The following is a 9,089-nucleotide window of genomic DNA, read 5'->3' on the forward strand; positions in this document are numbered from 1 at the left end:
ATTACGTTTGGCGCAAGGGAACTGATGGATGGCAACTATAGGCTATGCATGTACCTACACAAAGTAGGATATTGGAGCCTTATTGATGATGATAATAGACTGTAAGTTACATACACAATAAGGCCAGAGTTGCAAAGTTGCAGTGTAGCCTACACGATGAACATGCTGTCAAATGAACAATGAAGCCATATAGACTCCAGTCTTTAACTAATAACTTATACTTAATGCCTTCTTCCTTTCCAATGAGGTGGTCATCGGGGGAAGTGGTATTGCCTTAACCCATAACAGTCTAAGCCGGGGGTCTACTAAGCTCATTTGAATCGTTTTAAGGTCATACCAAGGACAATTTTGCTATTTGATTTTGAATTTTAAGTATAACAAAAAATATATATTAAAAAAAATTGATGCTAAATTATTTTGGGCTAAACTTCTATTAGACCATATAAACGCATTACATAACATATTCACTACACGGGACAACAGATAGTCCCCAAAAAACATCTAAAGGAAGTTCTGTCCTATATCTGAGAAATATATATGAAAGATCAGGAAACGTATATATATATATATATATATATATATATATATATATATATATATATATATATATATATATATATATATATATATATATATATATATACACACACTACCGTTCAAAGGTATGGGGTCACTTAGAAATGTCCTTGTTTTTGTGGGTTCGATTACAGGATCAAAATAGCCAGAAACAAATACCTTTCTTCTGAAACTCGTCAGTCTATTCTTGTTCTGAGAAATGAAGGCTATTCCATGTGAGAAATGAAGGCTATTCCATGTGAGAAATTGCCAAGAAACTGAAGATCTCATACAACGCCGTGTACTACTCCCTTCACAGAGCAGCGCAAAATGGCTCTAACCAGAATAGAAAGAGGATGGGAGGCCCCGGTGCACAACTGAGCAAGAGGACAAGTACATTAGAGTGTCTAGTTTGAGAAACAGAGTTGCAAAGAAAAAGCCATATCTCAGACTGGCCAATAAAAATAAAATATTAAGATGGGCAAAAGAACATAGACACTGGACAGAGGAACTCTGCCTAGAAGGCCAGCATCCCGGAGTTGCCTTTTCACTGTTGACGTTGAGACTGGTGTTTTGCGGGTACTATTTCATGAAGCTGCCAGTTGAGGACTTGTGAGGTGTCTGTTTTTCAAACTAGACACTCTAATGTACTTGTCCTCTTGCTTAGTTGTGCACCGGGGCCTCCCACTCCTCTTTCTATTCTGGTTAGAGCCAGTTTGCGCTGTTCTGTAAAGGGAGTAGTACACGTTATACGAGATCTTCAGTTTCTTGGCAATTTCTCGCATGGAATAGCCTTCATTTCTCAGAACAAGAATAGACTGATGAGTTTCAGAAGAAAGTTCTTTGTTTCCGGCCATTTTGAACCTGTAATCGAACCCACAAATGCTGATGCCTCATATACTCAACTAGTCTAAAGAAGGCCAGTTTTATTGCTTCTTTAATCAGAACAACAGTTTTCAGCTGTGCTAACATATTTATAAGGGCACAAGGCGAGACCCAGACGCAGACACGGGAGGCAGATGGTTTGAGTCTTTGATATTTATTATATCCAAAAGGGGTAGGCAAGAGAATGGTCGTGGACAGGCAAAAAGTCCAAACCAGTTCAGAGTCCAGGAGGTACAGAGTGGCAGGCAGGCTTGAGGTCAGGGCAGGCAGAATGGTCAGGCAGGCGGGTACAGAGTCCAGAAAACAGGCAAGGGTCAAAACCGGGAGGAATAGTAAAAGAGAATAGAAAAGGCAGGTGCACGGGGAAAACCACGCTGGTTGACTTGGAACATACAAGACGAACTGGCACAGAGAGACAAGAAACACAGGGATAAATACACCAGGGATGACAAGCAACACCTGGAGGGGGTGGAGACAATAACAAGGACAGGTGAAACTGATCAGGTGTGACAATAATTGCAAAAGGGTTTTCTGATTATCAATTAGCCTTTTAAAATGATAAACTTGGATTAACTAACACAACGTGCCATTGGAACACAGGCATGATGGTTGCTGATAATGGGCCTCTGTACGCCTATGTAGATATTCCATTACAAATCTGCTGTTTCCAGCTACAATAGTCATTTACAACACTAACAATGTCTGTATTTCTGATCAATTTGATGTTATTTTAATGGGCAAAAAAAAATGCTTTTCTTTCAAGAACAAGGACATTTCTAAGTGGCCGCAAGCTTTTAGTGTGTAGTGTATATATTTTTACATGTATTTAACCACTTCTTTTTTTTGCCATTAAACAAACTCCATATGTACTTCCACACTTTTTTTAACTGGTACTGGGAACCTTCAGATTAGTCTTGTGAGGCCTGTGGGCATAGTTTCTAGGCCAAACCGTTCGGACTGTACAGGTGATTTTGTGACAAGACCAATTTTTGGGGGATGTCTCATGGTCTGACAAACATAGCACTAGCTCTGTCACCTTTCACCACAGATGCAGAATTGCGACATCAGCAGATGTGGTGGATTGAGACGCATCCAATGCAACAACAAAAAAAGATATCTCTATCTTAAAATTACTGATTGTTATGGGGATATTTTTATTATACTAATTAGATTTCCACAGGGGCGCGGACATCGACTCTCTCTCACTCACTCACACACTCACACACAGACAGTATGAACTCATTAGTTCATTGGCATATTTCTAACCTTCGTGAAAGGGGAAAAGGCTCCAGGGTGTCTGTCACATCGTTTCAACATTCTCATCAGCGGCCGTACGTCTACCTACAACAGATGAACCGCAGCGCAGCGGTCAGCGTCAGTACGTCGGGTGTCAAATAAGGGCACATAAGAGTAGACATAGAAAGCGAGGGCTGTTGATAACTCATAGGGACTGATGCTTGTTTGTTTGCTTTTGTTCGTTGGTTTGCAAAACTTCAAAAGCATCATAATATCAAATCAAAAATCTAATTTGATTTGTCACATGCGCCAAATACAACAGGTGTAGGTAGACCATACAGTGAAATGCTTACAATCCCTTAACCAGCAATGCAGTTTTAAGAAAAATACCTAAAAAATAAGAAATAAAAGTAACAAATAATTAAAGAGCAGCAGGAAAATAACAATAGCGAGGCTATATACAGGGGGTACCGGTACAGAGTCAATGTACGGAGGCACGGGTTAGTCGAGGTAATTGAGGTAAAATGTACATGTAGGTAGAGTTATTAAAGTTACTATGCATAGATGATAACAACAGAGAGTAGCAGCGGGAGGGGGGGGGGGTGCAATGCAAATCACTGGGTAGCCATTTGATTAGATGTTCAGGAGTATTATGGTTTGGGGTTAGAAGCTGTTTAGAAGCCTCTTGGACCTAGACTTGGTGCTCTGGTACCACTTGCAATGCGGTAGCAGAGAGAACAGTCTATGACTAGGGTGGCTGGAGTCTTTGACAATTTTTAGGGCCTTCCTCTGACACCGCCTGGTATAGAGGTCCTGGGTGGCAGGAAGCTTGGCTCCAGTGATGTACTGGGCCGTACACAACTTTACTTTCCTGAACTATTTGTGTGTGGATATTGTAAAAAAAAAGCAGATTTAGGACTACTGTATTATACTGCATGAAGCCAGCTGTAGAACATTTTTATAAGACTGTTGTGTTTATTAAGTAAGCTACGGGGGTTCAAAAAGGGTTCTTCAAAGGGGGGCAGCCGAAGAACCTTTAAGTTTTATATAACACCTTTTTCTCCTAGAGTGTAATCTCTTGTGGGAGAATTTTACTTCTGGGTAACCAAGATTAGAACACAATCATTTCGCTACACCCGCAATAACATCTGCTAAATATGTGTATGTAACCAATAACGTTTGATTTGAGTGCATGGCATTCCTTCAGTCTTGATCCTCCCAGAATGAGTCTCATCAAGCATCATAGTAGGGTATTCCTACAAAGTGCATCTGATCATTTTGGAAAGTCAACCTACACACTGTTTTCGTTTTAATGGTAGAGGGCAGCCTACTGTATAACCAACGTGTATTGTGTGTTCATTAGCATATATTATCTCAACAATTCCACATGGCAAACCTTATGTGTATTGTGGAAGAACTACACTGGCCTCTAGTGGTAGATTATATTTGGCTCACTGTGCGTCATTAGCATGAACATCCAGCAGAGTATGCTCAACTCTAAAAATTCTAAAACAAACTCAAGGACGAAATCTTCACTCCTTTATACCTTTTAATGGGAGAATTGTGAATGGATCTTTTCCTCTTTTTAACTATGTCTTGGTAGGCCTGTGTATGTGTACGTTCACAACTACAAATACCTAGGTGTCTGGTTAGATTGTAAACTCTCCTTCCAGACTCATATTAAGCATCTCCAATCCAAAGTTAAATCTAGAATTGGCTTCCTATTTCGCATCAAAGCCTCCTTCACTCATGCTGCTAAACATCTGACTGACTATCCTACCGATCCTTGACTTCCGTGATGTCATTTACAAAATAACCTCCAACACTCTACTCAGCAAATTGGATGCAGTCTATCACAGTGCTATCCGTTTTGTCACCAAAGCCCCATATACTACCCAACACTGCAACCTGTATGCTCTCGTTGGCTGGCCCTCGCTTCATATTTGTCGCCGAACCCACTGGCTCCAGGTCATCTATAAGTCTTTGCTAGGTAAAGCACCGCCTTATCTCAGCTCACTGGTCGCCATAGCAACACCCACCCGAAGCACATGCTCCAGCAGGTATATTTCCCTGGTCATCCCCAAAGCCAACTCCTCATTAGGCCGCCTTTCCTTCGAGTTATCTGCTTCCAATGACTGTATGAATTGCAAAAATCACTGAAGCTGGAGACTTATATCTCCCTCACTAACTTTAAGCATCAGCTGTCAGAGCAGCTTACCGATCACTGCACCTGTACACAGCCCATCTGTAAATAGCCCACCAAACTACCTCATCCCCATATTGTTATTTATTTTTGCTCTTTTGCACCCCAGCATGTCTACTTGCACATCATCATCTGTACATCTATCACTCCAGTGTTAATGCTAAATTGTAATTATTTCGCCACTATGGCCTATTTATTGCCTTACCTCCCTAATCTTACTACATTTGCACACACTGTATATATATTTTTCTATTGTGTTATTGACTGTACGTTTGTTTATCCCATGTGTAACTCTGTGTTGTTGTTTTTGTCGCACTGCTTTGCTTTATCTTGGCCAGGTCGCAGTTGTTAAATAAAGGTGAAATAAATAAATAAAAGTTTGGCTTTGTCAGTAGCTTACACCAGGGTGTTCCTTGATGGTTCTGCATATCGTTGTAGCCTATTTGTTCAGATTTGCTCATCAATCTATGTGAATGTGCTAAAAACATGCATATGTGTATTTGGTGGGAAGGGCATGGTTAAGACTCAAATCAGGATAGTACATTTTCAACTTCAGTTAATATATAAAATACACAATAATGCAACTATGTCTTCATACTCTTGATGTAGGTGTTGGAATAATGCCTTTGTGTCATATTTATATATACACAACACGTCCAAAAGTATGTGGAGACCCCTTTAAATAGTGGATACTGATATTTCAGCCACACCTGTTGCTGACAGGTGTGGCTACCAAGTTCCAAACTGCCTCTGTAAGCAACTGTTCGTCAGGAGCTTCATGAAACGGTTTTCCATGGCCGAGCAGCCGCACACAAGCCTAAGATCACCATACGCAATGCCAAGCATTGGCTGGAGTGGTGTAAAGTTTGCCACCATTGGACTCTGGAGCAGTGGAAATTAGTTCTCTGGAGTGATGAATCACACTTCACCATCTGGCAGTCCAACTGCCGAATCTGGGTTTGGCAGATGCCAGGAGAACACTACCTGCCCCAATGCATAGTGCCAACTGTAAAGTTTGGTGGAGGATGAATAATGGTATGTTTTTCATGGTTCGGGCTAGGCCCCTTAGTTCCAGTGAAAGGAAATCTTAACGCTTCAACATACAATTACATTCTAGACAATTCTGTGCTTCTAACTTTGTGGCAACAGTTTGGGGAAGGGCCTTAACTGTTTCAGCATGACAATGCCCCGTGCACAAAGCGAAGTCCACACAGAAATGGTTTGTCAAGATCGGTGTTGAAGAACTTGACTGGCCTGCACAGAGCCCTGACCTCAACTCCATCGAACACCTTTGGGATGTATTGGAACGCAGACAACGAGCCTGGCCTAATCGCCCAACATCAGTGTCCAACCTCACTAATACTCTTGTGGCTGAATGGAAGAAAGTCCCTGCAGAAATGATCCAACATCTACTTGAAAGCCTTCCCAGAAGATTGGAGGCTGTTATAGCAGCAAAAGGGGGACCAAGCCTATATTAATGCTCATGATTTTGGAATGAGATGTTCGACGAGCAGGTGTCCACATACTTTTGGCCATGTGTATTTTTTATTTATTTTTTATCCATAAGGGATTGCAAAAGCATTTGATGAAACACTGTTGTATATGCCTATAAATGATGGTCTTCATTTTTGGGGGGGCGGTGCATATTATTTTTGACCATATTGGCAAATGACTTATCCATGGTTTGAAATAGTAAATCATTATTTTTGCAGATGGCATTGAGGTTTCCGCTGTAATTGACAACACTATTGTGCAGTTGTCTGCATTCCCCTAGTAGTTGTACGCTACATTACACAGGCAGCCCAATTCTGACCTTTTTCAACTAATAGTATTTTGACCAATCAGATCAGATTTTTTTGCAAATAATTAGGCAAAAGATCAGAATTGGTCTGCCTGTGTAAACACAGCTTTAGTTGAGCAACAGGTTGTGAACCAGTTCAATGTGTGGAGCTTATGTGCGACTGTGCTATTTATGAACGCTTACTGATGTGTGGAACCTTATACAGCCGTTTGTTTACAATAGAGATTTAACATAAGCACTTTGTAACCTATAGCTTAACATGCTTTTTTTTTGTATTTTGTTTTTAGAATTAAAACTTTGCAGAAATGATGGTGTCCCCTTATTCCCACTGGAAGCAATTGCCATTGTTCTCTTCAACTACATTTTATTAATCAATTCGGAATTGTATGACGCATCCTAATCAAGCAATACAATTATTTCGAACAAGAAACAGCAGGTTGTACAATAAACAAGACAACTAAGTTTATATGGATGATATAGGACCAACTGCCAACTAGAATTAAAGTTATGAACAGAACCATCCATATATGGCTCATGGGCTATTAACCAATAAAGATAACGGTCGATGGCGTTCTCTGTATCCAGGGGCGTCGCCAGAGATTCTGGGCCCCATGAAAAGATATCACATTGGGCACCACCACCACAGGCCACACCAACCCTGCGCAGTTTCTGTAACCACACACCACCAGAACCCAATCGACCCATTCAAAGCTTTAAATATCTCTACCTTTGCAGGCTTGCAACTCTCTTGTAGTCCAATATTTACTGTACGATATTTACTGACAGTGAGCTGTGAAAATATAACACTGTGCAGACATGCATGCAACATTCTGCATGCAGTGGAATTCACTATTTGATGCAAGACTGATACCCTCTATAAGAAATGTGCTAAAGGACATCTTTACAGTCTAAATGTCATTTTAATGGGAACATTTTTTTATGGAAAATTCTCTTAACATTAATGAATAACTTAAAATAAATATAACTTAAATATACATTAACTTCTTCAATTAAAATAAAGTAACATTATCATCTATAGAATGATATAACAAACAAAATAATACAATCAGCAGCAGATGTTTGAACTAAGTATACATACCAACTAGACAATAAGCAGCTGGAAAAGTGGAAATGGAAAATGGAAAACTAAATGGAAATGAAAAGGCCTGATGGTGGCGCTAGAGGAAATGTCAAGTGGTCACCAAATCAATAGGTTTCTTCCACTTGGGGTCTTGATTGTGCACAACAAACTTTATGGCAATCCAGCCATTACTTTGAGACATATCTTGTTCTCAGTCTTGTTCTCAGCCTGTGTGCATCATGTGTGTAGTGATCCAATATCCATAGTCATGCCATTTAACAGTTATCACTGGCCCTTGCTCAGCCTTACTCACCAAGGGCCCAGCGCCGAGCCTTCTTGCTAGCAAAGTCACTGATCAAGTCTTTGAAGTCCAGCTTTCTAGCTAACTGACTTTCAATGGACAGCATGGCAAGACTGCAAAGCATGTCATGGGACATAGTGGACATCAAATATATTTTTTTATAAGTTTTAGCTTACTGAAAGCTCTCTCGCCACCAGCAACAGTCACAGACAGTGTGTAAAATATACGTAAAGCAATGCACAATTCTCCAAAAATGCTTTGCAGCTGCATCTTACAAATTGCATTCAGGAGACCAAGAGGGGACAAGTTAGGGGGGGAAAGTGGCAGCATATACAGTGTTCAGGTGTCTTACTTCCTTTTGAAACTCAGGTGTAAGGTCTCTGGAATACTTCATGATCAGTGGTTGGCACACAGAAGGGACTTTATCCTCACTAATCTGCCCAACTTTCAAAACAGCAGAAAATTATCCTACAATTTTTGCAGAACTTAGTGTCCACACCACTGCAATAGGATGTTGTCCATCAGTAAAAAACACTGTGTTTTGAAACACCGTTGCTGCACTGTCCTGAGCTGTCTCCTCTTGAGAGGTCTCATCATGGAATCTCTTCCTTTTCCTCTGGCAGCTGTGTTCCTTTCTAAATTGAGGTGCAACCCTCATTTGCATAGCAATCAGTGTTGCCTCAGACAGGAGAGACTCCCATCCATCTCTAAGAGGCTCTCTGGATGTTTACTTTATGCCAAAAACAAGAAAATAAAAATAAACCGTTAGTTTTATTAGTATGGCACCCCTGTCTGTGTCATCCACGCTTTGGTTTTGGTTCCTAATTCCAGTCTTTCGGTAAGGGAATACACAAACCATTGGCCTACATAAGAAAACTCTCTTAGGTCCTGTAATCAAGAATACATTACATAGTTTATTGAATTCTGTCAACCTCAACCTCTCTCCTTCGTTTCAATCACTTGCCTTGGTTATCTTTTCAAACACGTTGTTTCAAATACCCACAGAGGGTCGTGGTGATAAGGATAT

The sequence above is a fragment of the Salmo salar genome, chromosome ssa02 (genome assembly GCF_905237065.1).
Source record: "Salmo salar chromosome ssa02, Ssal_v3.1, whole genome shotgun sequence".
Classification (NCBI taxonomy): Eukaryota; Metazoa; Chordata; class Actinopteri; order Salmoniformes; family Salmonidae; genus Salmo; species Salmo salar.